We start from the raw sequence: 13639 nt of genomic DNA, 5'->3' as shown, positions 1-13639 counted from the left end.
TAATTGCTCTGCCTTTGGCTTGGTTCTCCCTAGAGCCAAGGTTCAGTTGCAGTTCTTTCTATGGAAAGCAAACATACTATAGAATTTCTGAACTAGAGGTTACCTAAACATCATCCAGTCCAACTCCTCAATTTACAGATGTCAGAAGTGAGATTCAGTTGGTTCTAATGACTCTTCTATGCCCTCAGCCCGGGAACGTCAGGGCCAGGGCTAGAACCCAGGCCTCCCATCTCCCAGTCCGAGGACTCTCTCACAGGTTGTCCACTTTTAAGTCCAGAGTTCTAAGTCTGAGGGCTTGGTTTAATATTTTAATTAAATCCCCAAGCTATTATCATATGAAAAACCTAGCAACCTCATCTCTTTAAAGAGTCAGACTTTCAGCTTATAACCAATACAAACTACGTGTAATGAAGACAAGTCATATTACCAACACAAGTCAAACTGACTTTTCTTACATTTGCATCACACATATTTAAAGTGGCTGATTTTGGGCTACTGAACAGATAAACTTTTTTTTTAAGTTTAAATAAACTGAATTTAAAAATTTTAAATCTAAGCCTCAATATTAATAAAAAGGAAATGCAAACTACAACAATGAAGATAGCATATTTCACCTATCATATAGAAAAGTGTTTTTTTTTTTCTCTCTCTCTCTCTGTTTCCAGAGTAGGAAGAAATGGGCAGTCTTCACACAAGAATGATGAAAGTAAATAAAACTTCTCTAGAGAGCAGTTTGGATGTGTGTAGCAATGTCTTTAAAATGTGCAAGCAACCCTTCAACTTAGCAATTTCACTTCTAAACATTTCTTAAGCACACACACAAAAAAGAATTATGAGTAATCTAGAAGGACAGCAACAGACTGGAAATAACTTAAATGTTCAACAATGGGTGACTGTTAATTATGATACATCCATGCATTGTAATAAAGTATAAGATCAGTAAAAAACACCTACTAGAAGAACATTTAATATCAGAAATTTCCATGATGAATTAAGCAACAAAAAGCAGGTCATAAAATAAGATGATGATGGTAATAATGCTAACATGAAAGTACAGGTGCTTATACAGACACACACACAAAGATTATAAAGACATGCAAAATGTTAAGGACGGTTTTTTTTCCCCTTGGGCTTTTTAGTATTTATGCATTTTCTAAAATATATAGATTTTTTTTTTCTTGGACAAAAGAAAAATCTAATCAGTGTATTTTAAAAATCGTGTTCCCTTTAACCTTTCCCAACTCCTACATATATCCACTTTTCATTCATGGACTCACTACAACCCTGAGACTCCCCAGGGGCTCCCCTGCTGTGATCCCCTGCAGGTGATCTGGACAATCCTGCAGGCCTTCCTCCCACACCAGAAAAACCAATGAAAACCAGAACAGAAAGCCCCTCTCCTGGGATGCCACGTCACGTCCCGGCTGTTCCAGGCAGTGAGACCCACACTTGGCTGTGAATGATCTTGGGCACTGCTCTCAGGCTCCTGGTCTTAACTCAAATTCCCAATGTTGGGACTTCCCTGGCGGTCCAGTGGTTAAGACTCAGCGCTTCCACTGCAGGGCCGCTGGTTCCATCCCTGGTTGGGGAACTAAGATCCTGCATGCAGCGCACTGCAGCCAAAACAAACAAAGGAACAAAAAATTCCCCATGTTTCCTCAAACCCCAACTGAGTTCAGAACCCTCCCCCCGACCCCCTGAAAACTCCAAGTCTGCCCAAGCTTGCCCTCCAGTACTCTGTAATCTCTAGGGCAGTGCTTTTCAAACTGAGAGTTGAGAGGTGTTAATGGACGAAGAAAATCAATTCAGTGGGTCCTGGCCAACATCTTTTTAACCACGATAAAAGCCCCTCCTCCTGTGGAGGGGAATCAGGCTGCCTGCACTCACCTGCTTTTACTGCCTTCCTCTGGGACATCACGTACGTAAGTCCACTACAGGCTACAGCTACTTCTGAGTTGCTACTGGTCTAGAAAGGTATTTACAACACTTTGTTGAGTAAACACAATGTCTGATATTATCCTGTTTCTATAAATAAACAGAATAAATAAATATATTAAGAGAGAATACTGGAAGTACAGGAAAGCGTTCAACAAAATGTTTAACACAGTTATCTCTTGGTATATAGGGTTGTGAGAACTTATTTTCTCTTTTCGTCATTTGTAAAATTTTCCAATGCTCAACATCGCTAAGAATTAGAGAAATGCAAATCAAAACTACAATGAGGGACTTCCCTGGTGGCGCAGTGGTTAAGAATCCGCCTGTCAATGCAGGGGACACGGGTTCGAGCCCTGGTCCAGGAAGATCCCACGTGCCGCCGACCAACTAAGCCCGTGCACCACAACTACTGAGCCTGCGCTCTAGAGCCCGTGAGCCACAACTACTGAGCCCGCGTGCCACAACTACTGAAGCCCAAGTTCCTAGAGCCTGTGCTCCATAACAAGAGAAGCCACCACAACAAGAAGCCCACTTGCCGCAACTAGAGAAAGCCCATGCGCAGCAACAAAGACCCAACACAGCCATTAAGTAAATAAATAAATTTATTTTAAAAAACCTCACACCAGTCAGAATGGCCATCATCAAAAAGTCTGCAAACAATAAACGCTGGAGAGGGTATGGAGAAAAGGGAACCCTCTTACCCTGTTGGTGGGAATGTAAATCAGCACAGCCATTAAGGAGAACAGTACAGAGGTTCCTTAAAAAACTACAAATAGAGTTACCATATGATCCAGCAATCCCACTCCTGGGCACAGACCCAGAAAAAATCATAATTCTGAAAGATTCATGCATCCCAATGTTCACTGCAGCACTGTTTACAATAGCCAAGACATGGAAGCAACCTAAATGTCCATCTACAGAGGAATGGATAAAGAAGATGTGGTACATATATACAATGGAATACTACTCAGCCATAAAAAGGAATGAAATGCCATTTGCAGCAACATGGATGGACCTAGAGATTATCACACTAAGTGAAGTAAGTCAGACAAAGAAAGACAAATATCATATATCACTTATATGCGGAATCTAAAAAAAAATGGTACAAATGAACTTATTTACAAAACAGAAACAGACTCAGACCTAGAAAACAAACTTATGGTTACCAAAAGAGAAAGGTGGAGGGGTGGGATAAATTAGGAGTTTGGGATTAGCATATACACACTACTATATATAAAATAGATAATCAACAAGGACCTACTATATAGCACAGGGAACTCTTATGGAAAAGATTCTGAAAAAGAATGGATATATGTATATGTATAACTGATTCCCTTTGCTGTACACCTGAATCTAACACAACACTGCAGATCAACTATACTTCAATATAAAATAAAAATTAAAATTAAAAAATTTCTATATTAAACACCTATTACTTGCATGATTTTTAAAGCACTGTTACTATTTCTGTATTATTATTACTCTTTCTATATTAAGTGCTCTCCTAGGGCCTTCACATTACCTGTAATTAGTGGGTTCAAATAATGGATGAAAGAGGAGATATGAGACAGATGTCAGCATCGTTTGATGCAGAATCGTTTAGGCCTCTAAGACCATGTTACTAAAAGCCATGGTGTGGAAAACAGGAGAGCGGACAACATCTAAATAAGGGATCATCCAAGTGATGACCAGGTCACTAGAAAGCCTGGTGGGAGCAAAGAACACAGACAGAAGGCAGATAAACCTAGGCTCAAACTGCAACTCCGCTGTGACAAGTTACTTTGCTGTGTCAAGCCTCAGTATTCTCATCTGTGAAATGGGGATGATGTGATGAACCTTTCAAAGCATATCCCATTCGAAGTGGAGAATTTTAGTAAATGCAGTACACAGTGAGTGGCATGCAGTAGGACTACAAACAAAACCGATGTCTTTCGTCACTGAGAACAGGGGAAGTCAAGGAGAAGAGGCCAGAAGAAATAATCATATTTGCCTGCTACTGTTTAAACTTTTTAAACAGCAATTTCTTAAGAAAGGGAGGAAATGCCCACCCTGTTGAGTGGGAGAGAAGGAAAGGCAGGAGAGCCAGGGGCGGGCAAGCAGCACAGGGCCCAGCACACGGACAGCCCTGCAGGCCTTAATTACACCCTCTTGGCCTTGGCCTTGGTCTGCACAGGTTCCACCGAGTTCTCTGGAAAATGCTTTACAGGGGCTTCCTGAGGACAGTTATTACCCAGTCTCACCCCTAAGCCCAAAGTGATCCCACAAATATTTGAGCTTCTACCACTGATGGGGCACTGTCCCCACACACAGAGAGAGGAGAGGAGGGAGATGAAACAGAGTTTAGTTTCAAAGGTCTGACGAAGTACACACACACGCCAAGATAGAATGAGTAATCTGGGACACAAGCTTCACAAGGGAGATGTGAGAGCTTACAGGAACGCGTGCCTCCTGCTGGGAAACGAGGGAAGCTTCCTGGGAGAGAGGGCAGCTCTGCTGCACCCGAAAGTCAGAATGGGGTTTTAGCAGGTTCTCCACAAAGCGATCCTCATTCCAGAGAGGGCACAGCACGAACAATGAGTGACCCAAAGGCAAAGGGTGTGTCTCGGCAGGAGCAGTCCACTCGGGCCAACACAGGACACCTACTGAGAAGTAAGAGAATACCACCAACGACAATCACATCAGTAACCAACCAGTAATCATGGGTGTTATAAGGAGCAGTGAAAGAAAACGTGGAGGACTCCAGTGTCAGGGTGACCTTCTGGACTAGCGGGGATGCGCTGAGCACAGGGAAGTGATGTGATCAGAGCTGTGCTTCTGTGAGATTAATGTGGCCACTATGCAGGAGTCAAATTTGCAGGGAGAGAGACTTCCAGCCAGAGGTCGGGAGACTATTGCAAAGGTCCAGACCCTGATGGTCAGGGTTAGAGCGGAGACTGCAGTCACGCAAGGAAACTACAAGATGCAAACAAAAATAAATAAGGATGCAATCTGACTAGTAATTTCCAGGATAATTTAACTCTAGTCTTAACACAAGCACAAATATCTATATGAAAAGTGGGGAAAGGTCAGCTCTAGCTACTGACTTCTTTGGTGCTCAATGGAGGCCACTCCACATTCCACCAAAGAACAGCATCCTGTCCTGAAAAAAGCCTTGAAAGGCAGAACAGTGGTCCCGAAACACAGAAAAAGAAAATCCAGAACTCCCATTTGCCATGCAAGCCTCGGAAACAATTCAGAGCAGTATGTACTTCCAACCCTTGACGCAGGGTTGTGACCACACTTAATGACAAAATTATAAACTCCAGAGAATGTCTTTCCCCTGAAATAGTTTCCCATCTCCAGGGAACTATTCATGTCTAAAGTTCCTGATCAGACCTAGGCCTGGCCCGGAGGCCCCAAGTCATCTTAGATTTCTTGCCTTAGGTGATAGGAGACAGAGCAGCTGAGGTGAACGTTTCCTACCACCAAGAGTAGCCACTAAAGAATGTCAGCTGGAGATTTCAACAAGCAAATCTTACTCAACAATCAGGAAAGGGGAAGTACAAAGGGGAGGGGGAAAGAATGGAAGACAAACCGCATAAAATAAATGATGGTTTTAATGCTTTGGACTAGGGGGTCGGTAACACTGGAAAGAGAGATGGAGAGCACAGAAGGGTGGGAACCACGTTCTAGGTCCAGGGAAGGATGTTTCAAGGAAGGCATCACGCAGACGCGCTGCAGGCCAAGGGACCATCATGCATGCCCCTGGACAAGGCAGACACGCACCCTCCTTCCCGCCAGAAAAAGGCCCAGGTGACGTGTCCAGCAGAGTCCTCGGCATATTCATAGCAGCCACCTCTATTCTGGGGGTGACTAGCTCATTCCTAGCACCCAGGAAGGGTGAGAGAAGAGGACAGTTTTCTCCTAGAGAGTATTAGTAAGAATTAAGCCAAGTGAAAAAGAAGTGCTTCCTCTCAACTACTTGACAGCCCTTTAGAAAGCTCTGGAGAGGAGAGATATGATGGTGGTGAAAAACGAACAGGACCACACTTGTGAATTTTCCAAGGAAATGTACTTCTTCTACTCCAAGAAACGAAACTTTAAAATCTTAAGCATTTTAAAAGAAGAATTTCCTCAAAATATATTAGATTGAACCATAAGCAATCAGCATTTTTGTAGGTCAAAAACAGTCGAATATTAACAATCAGCATTTTTGTAGGTCAAAAACAGTCGGATATTAACAATTTCATGTGATTGAATCGTAGTACATGCCTTCCAACTTTTTCTACAGCGGAGACAGGCAAATTTTTTCTTAACAGACCAGACTGTAGATATTTCAGGCTCTGAGGGCCAAGAGGCAAAACAGATTATGTAGGTAACCATTCAAAAACATGAAAACCATTGTTAGGCCCTACAAAAACAGGCATGGGCTAGATCTGGCCCATGGGCCACCCTTTGCCAATCTCTGTCTTACAGTATGACAAGGGTAAACTTTTTCTGATAATGTTCACTATGAAAATGGCTGACTTTAGAGTAATACAGTGATGCCCTTGGAGGATACGAAAGTCTATCAGTAAAAGCCACTGCTCCCATCCCAGCCGGCTCTAACGCTGGTGGTTGGTCTGAGCCCCCAGTCTGCTGTCAGCACTCCCTTCCGCTGCTGCTTCTACCGATCTGGCTTATTTTAGAAGCAGTTGTCTGCGGGAGGGTTTGAGGGTGGTTCTAACTTTTCTACGAAGAAAAAAGAAAAAGAAATGTACAAGGAAATGGGACTTAACGGTAACTGTGAATAACCATTAACTACAGAAAGGATAGGGGAGCAAAGGCACTCTGAGGAATTACCCCAAACACACCCCTGATTTGAATTCAAAATTCCAGAGGTCCAAAGGGCAGCAACAAAAACAGGTAAATACCTAAACAGCTGGCCCAAGGCTGAAAGATGAAAGACTAAAGGGAACAAAAAATAAGTTTGAGACAGACTATGCTTTATAGAAATAAGAGAGATCATTAAATGGGCAATAATCATTTTTCTCCTAAGTTATCAGGGTAGAGCCAAATAGGAAAAGGCTGCATTTGTAGCCACTCCCAAAAGACTACTACTGGGAAAACTTAACTGTTGTGAGACATAGAAAGTCATCACTGAGGGAATCAACAGTTTCCTCCTATGGAGAATGTTAAGAAATTAGAGTCGGGGACTCTCTCGCCAACATGTATTCAACAATGACATACCCTGAGGACCTCCTCTGGGTCCGTGAATTTTTTTATTTCAAAAGAATTTTTTAAATCACTGGGAAATGTTCCTAATTTATGGCATTGCTATTGTTTCAAATGTTATATATTGTGATGAAAAAGGAAAACTTAAACAAACAAAAAAACCTGTATGTGAGTGCATGTGCTGAAACAGAAAAGGGAGATTGCTGATATACACTTCTGGTCTGTCTTATAGGGCCACTGAATTATAAAAATCCTAATTTAGATAACATTTCTCATCATTCAATATTAAAAACTTACCCTAGAGCGGATCCATTCTCCCGCATTTCTAAACACTGTCATGTATATCTTATAAACCTTCACCAGTTCAGTAGCCTGCAATATTCTACACTGAAAATTAAAGGTAAAAAATAAAAAAGAGAGACAAATCCCATACATACATGAGCTGCCTGGATAACAGTGAGCCTCTGGGGACCGTCTGCCCATAGCGACCAGTCAGCACATCATCAGGGGCCCCGGCAGTTTCCAAGTACTCAGGAAAGACTGAGATGTTTAAGCTGTGGTACGGGGAGGGGGAGACAAAAAGAAAGTAGAAATAAAAAAACAGATTTAGGATAATGATTGCATATTTTCATTCAAATGCTAATGATGACCACAAATTTCCAGATAACCAGGTTTATGAATTATTCATAGTCACATCCGAGATGAAGTCTCCCTGTCACTGCTGGCAGGCCCAGAGCACGTTGATGATTATTAGCATGTGGCCCCTATACTAAGTGTGACAGAAGTGCACGTCGCTGCAAGTCTATCCATCAGGGCTGGCCCTCACTGGCTCTCTTTATTTATTTACTTATTTATTTGGCCACGCCACGTGGCATGTGGGATCTTAGTTCCCTGACCAGGGATCAAACTGCACTCCCTGCATTAGAAGCACAGAGTCTTAACCACTGGACCGTCACTGGGCCTCTTCAGAGGACCAGACAACCCCATCCACCCTGACGCTTTTTCATCTCACTCTTCCTTAACGTCAAGGAATAGCACTAGCCTGGTTCTTTGTTGTGACATCTAAACTGATATTCTGTAAAAAAAAAAACAAAACTCTAAAAGCTTGAAAGGAAAAACTAAATTTTCTACACTGGGTAGCAAAGACATCAAATTAATTTTTTTTTAACTTTTCATTGAAGTAGAACATAAATATAGAAAAGGACACATAGCACACACAGACAGCTCAATGAATCTTCCTATACTGAACACACCAGATCAAAACCCAGAACATTATCAGTACCCCAGAAACCCCCTTCGTGCCCCCTCCTAAAGGTACTACTACGCATAGATTACTTTTGCCCTTTTTTGTAGACATCAAATTGATTTATTGTCCCTATCAAGTCTTCACTTAAAAAACATACGTTGAACGCCTCCTATATGTGAAGCACCGTGCTAGGCACGGGCGCTACAAAGAAGAATAAGGCACTGTCTCTGTCTTTAAGGAAAGCAAAGTCTAGTGGGACCAAGAAACACACACAGCTGACCCCAAAGGGCAGTGGGATGAGCACAATGACAGATTCACGGCAAGCAGCCCAGAAACGGAGAAGTCGGGGAAGGCTTCCAAGTACCAGGGGTGCCTGGCATGTCCTCAGGCGGGGCAGGACTTAGCCAAGCGGGGACTGGGAGACAAGACAACGGAAAAGGCAGGAGTAAGGAAACTGCCTGGTGTATTCAGTGTTGCTGGACTCTCTAGAGTGAGGCCAGGAAAGAAGCTGGAGCCCGACTGTAACCTTGTACACATATTCGGGAACTTTAAACTAGTTGCAGACAGCCACTGATGGATCAGATCTGGGTTTCAGGTGCATTACTCTCTCTCTGGGTGGATTCAAAGAGGGCAGAGTAGCGGCAGGGAGACCAGTTAGGTTGGAGAGGAAGGGTGAAGATTAGGGCAGTGGAGGTAGGCGGGGAAGGGAAAAGGAGAGAAGAATTAGTACTTGGGAAACATCCAGACACTAAAAGCAGAACAACATGATACCTGACTACATGTGGGTGGACGGCAGTGACAAACGAGGTAGAGAATACTAGTGAATTAACACGTTTAATAAGGAAGACAACGGGTTTAGTTTGGTGCCTTAGAAATTGAGATGTAGAAGATTCGAGTGAGGACACGCAGATATTCTTGAGAGTGAGGCTTGGGGAAGAAACCTGAGCAAAACGTAGAGGCACAGAAGTGGTCACTACATAGAAAGTAGCAGAAATTAGATTAGTGGGTGATATCACTGAAGGAACGTGGGTAGAGGGAGAAGACTGGAGGATTAGTGCCAAAAGCAGAACCGTAGAGACAATGACAGAACTGGCAGAGGAAAAAGATCTTCTGAAAAGGACCAAGGAAGAAAGGCAGAGAGGTACCATGGAATACAATGAGATGAATAAAGATAAGAAATGAAAACTATAGCTTTGGCTTTGACACTTAAGCAGCCACTGGCCACCTTGACTGAAGGTGGTTTCACTGAAGTGGTAGAGGCAGCGATAACAGAGCAAGTGAAAGAAGAGAAAGGAGAACGAACAGTTGTTGAAAGGCACTGGTGCTAATTAATGGAAGTCCCTATTGACAGCAGTAGAGACAGAAAGGTTGAGAGTTCAAGAGGGAGGAGGTAAGGATGGAATAAAATCCCAAAGGAGGTGGGGGAAAAGGGTCAGGAGTACAAACGAAGGGCCTGAGCTTGAAGAGGAAGGGGGAATTCACAACCCTCTTATATTAGAAGTATATGAGACTTAGAGGAGTGAAAACAAATCGGTTATAGTAAGTTTGTAGGTAACAGCACTAGGATATTAGAGGCAATAGACTAAATGACATCAGTATTGTAGATAAATAGCTGCCATGGTTCTTTGCTAGGAATAAGTTGACACATAAATGGTTTGACGACATAGACCTTGAAAATCTTGGTTTCTGGCATGCTACCCTGTTATAAGTAGTGTGACCCTGTTTTAAGGTAAATAAACATATACGCCAGTACATATCAAAGTGGGAAGGGGCATTTGCGAGATAGGCACACCCACAGTAGAACTTAGTAGTAGTACCAAAAAAATAGCATACAAGCAAAAGATTCAGAAGAACACTCTTCTTAAAATGATCTTTGGTCCCCGGTGCCAACCTTTCCAAAGGTTTACATATAGTTTCATTAAATGAAACCACTACCCACTATCGTACAAGGCCTCTTAAGATGCTTCAATTCAAAGACTCTTTCTAGCACGACTAACCTAATGAGAACGAAGAGTCAGACATCTTAAAGAAAAGGCAAAAGGAAGAGGAGAGTGGAGCTGGCAGTGGCACCTGCCCGCGATTTCCTAGCGAAACGTCCCTTAAGACAGCAGCGCAGTCATCATGCGCCATCTCCTGCCCACTCTTTCGCCTCAGGTTTTGGTGAACCCAGAAGTGGGTGGAGTGACTTAGCTCTTGGAAAGCACTCCAACGATGCCAAAAGTAGCAAGGCTCATTAGAAAATCTAATGCAACGGAAAACACCTTGAGAAGCAGATTTTCTGTTCTCTAGGCAGCCTTTGTGATCTCACAAACTCTGAGGCTGCTCCAGGGTTGTTTGTCTATTCTGGTCACATGAACATGTCTCCAGGCCATCTTTGGAAGATGACAGAATTTTAGAATTCTAGATAAACACATCATTATCATCCTTGAAGTCAGTCAGGATTGAGATGCTTCCAGGGCCATCAGATGACTGCTGACTGGGCCATTCATCTTTGTATCCCTGGGGCACAGGAGATAGAGCAAGCAGTCCATAAATATGGAATCAATCGATAAACCAATACATAAGCGAAGAGTTCTCACAACGAGGAGGTAAAGAGGCCAATTAAATGGTGAGAACAGAATTAGTCTTTCTATTCCTTCCCTTCCCACCCTAACTGACTCAGAGCCAAGCCGCAAATCGCATTCAACTGCATTTACTTTCTTCTTCACAGAAGAACGTCTCTATGAACTCATAAATAAATATTGTGTGTTAAGAGAAATCACGAAATTATGAAAAACAGGATGCCTCTTAAGTGGGAAAATAAGTAGGTGCGAACATTTTGAGCATACAAAGAAATAGAAATTGCCCACTTTACATCTATCTGCCTTCTTTGTTATCCTTCGGTGTGAAGGACAGACCCATTATTACTTTAACAGCAGGATTCCTCTCCTCCCAGCCGAGCATCCGCACAGCAACCCGCTCAGCTTCAACCCACTGGGCAACAGATCCTAATGAGATAATCAAGTCTCGCTTCCTTAAAAATTCTGATCCTAACATATATTTATATTATGCATCATCTCATTTCTTTTATAACGCATAAGCTCTAAGGTATCACTGATCACACTGAACACGTTTTACACATGACAAGAAGCGCACTGTGGTATTGTCTGGAAACAACTTTAAGGATAAAGTTCCCCAAAGTGAGGAATAGTGGGGTTGTTGTTTTGTTTATTAGTATGTACCATGTGACATTTTTCTGAACTGTTAAAAAACAACTCGGTCCTGAAACATCCAATCTGTTTCTGCCCATCTGAACAGCAATATATGGAGAAGGAAACAGATCTTTGAGACTGCCATCCTTTTTCCTATTCTTGATTAAGAATCTAGGAGACCAAGATGAACAATACACCATTCACTTGAATGCAAGCCACCAAGGGGAGGAAAGGAATATTTATGCCAGTGCACAAAGTGTTTAGTGTGCAACTTTTTAATTACTGTATTTATGGTATTAGCCATAATATATTCACTAACACAAATGCTCTACAGGGACATTAATCCTCAACAAATACATCAATGCTTCCCTCCTCTCCTCCAAATACTTATTATGCTGATATGGGGCAAAAATGCCAAGAATTCTCTCCGAAATAAACATTTCATGTCCACAATCACTTGTTCTACTATCTCCCTTTCTGTTTTATAACATAACAACTCTACTTCAGTATTTGCTATTAACCTAAAAGACAAATTTGTAAGCAAAATATTTTTTAAAGGGCTTTGTTTAATGTAACATCTTTTTTGATGTGAAAGCTGGTAAAAAAAGTTGATTATGGTCTACATAACATATTCTGTAACTCATCAAATCATAAGTCTCTGTATCACTCTGCACTTACAGCACTGTATAACTTCTGCTCTTTAGAAACCTCAAGGAGTAAGGCATTGAGGATGATGAAGCGTTTCCTAATGGCTGAAGGATGACACATCTAAGAAATAAAATGGGCTTAATTTCAACCATACTGGATTATTTTTTTTTTTCCTAAAAGGTAATGCCTTCTCAGAGAATCCAGAATGTGATTAGGCTTTGGTGACACAGGATCATCAATATGACTGTCAATTATCATGCTCTGTTAGAACATGAGAACACTATCTCTGAGGAAAAGAAGCTGGCCCAGTGGATACTAGGCAGATGTTGAGTTTCTACCACCGTGATGAGAGCTAGATGGGGAGTTCCCACCAAAGCAACAGGACACTCTGAGAATCAAAGGGAAGAGACTAATGAAATTCAAACACCAAGGAAAAGGAGAGCCAAAGGTGAAATCTAAGTCACAGATCCAGGTCTAGAGCCAAGTGGAGTCAGGATGTGAGTGGAAGATGAATGGATGGGATAGAGGGACAGGGCATAGGACTGGCTTTATGTGTGTGCTGCTGGTAACCGGACTGACCTTGCCTAGAGTGGCCAGTGGCAAGACAACCTTTCCAGGCACAGAGGGATGTCTGTTCCTCTACTCAAAGGTTGCTGACTGCTATATTTTGGGAGATATTTTTGCCTACCTTTCATAGTTTGGTCATCTCCTCTCCCTTGCTGTCAAGAGTTGGGTCTCATTGCTTTTAGAGTATCAACCTTTCCCTTCTTCAAGTCAGCTATGATTTTGGAAACCAAATAAAACTAAAAAGCAGAACAGAATTAAAACTTAAAATACCAAGCTCCAGATAAGTTCTGAAGGACACAGTACACAGACTCTGAACCCATACTGGGGCAGTTGAGACGTCTTTTTTGTTTATTCCTTGGTTCTTATAGAATTCAAATCGTATTCCTTAAGTAGGACTCGGACGAAGTCATTTCGTACAGACACAGCCAAACCTAAAACATGCCCTGGGGTGTTATTTGTAAGTGACTGTGGTTATATTTCAAGGACTTCTTTTAGAGAAACCCAATAAGTTGAATATCCAGGAACACAACCGAACCAGTTGCTCTGATGTGAAGTACCTGGGGAAATGTGGGAATAAACTCAAAAGCTGGAGAAGGGAGGGCTTTGTCACTGCATAAGTAAGTGGCTGTGGGCAAGTCAATTAGCCTTCTACTCCCATCTGTAAAATGGGTTAATGATACCTACCTTGCAAAGGTATGAAGAACAAATGAAAGGCTCAGACGATACCAACAAATGTAAATTAGACCTTAATTAAGTGGAAACGCACTACATAACCCCCTATGACACACAGATCTTTATTTAGAGCTGAGAGAGTCATCTGCCTACTGGTTCCTATCCAGCTCTCACTACCTCATATGAT

The 13639-nt window shown here is 42.2% G+C and overlaps 1 protein-coding gene across 16 annotated transcripts in view; it reads right to left on the bottom strand.

Moving 5' to 3' along the window:
- Positions 1–13639, bottom strand: part of APBB2 (amyloid beta precursor protein binding family B member 2) — a 363347-nt gene that overhangs the window by 227139 nt on the left and 122569 nt on the right. For 14 of the 16 annotated variants that reach the window (XM_082464206.1, XM_082464207.1, XM_082464202.1 and 11 more), the window contains one exon: positions 7566–7682. The exons of the other annotated variants lie outside the window; for them this stretch is intronic. The gene's annotated coding sequence lies outside the window, so the exon portion shown is untranslated. The remainder of the gene's footprint in view (positions 1–7565; positions 7683–13639) is intronic. 16 annotated transcript variants of the gene reach the window in all.

This window comes from Balaenoptera physalus (assembly GCF_965194825.1).
Source record: "Balaenoptera physalus genome assembly, chromosome: 5".
Classification (NCBI taxonomy): domain Eukaryota; kingdom Metazoa; phylum Chordata; class Mammalia; order Artiodactyla; family Balaenopteridae; genus Balaenoptera; species Balaenoptera physalus.
The sequence above is the reverse complement of the archived record's forward strand: the minus strand, read 5'-3'. Positions and strand labels throughout refer to the sequence as shown.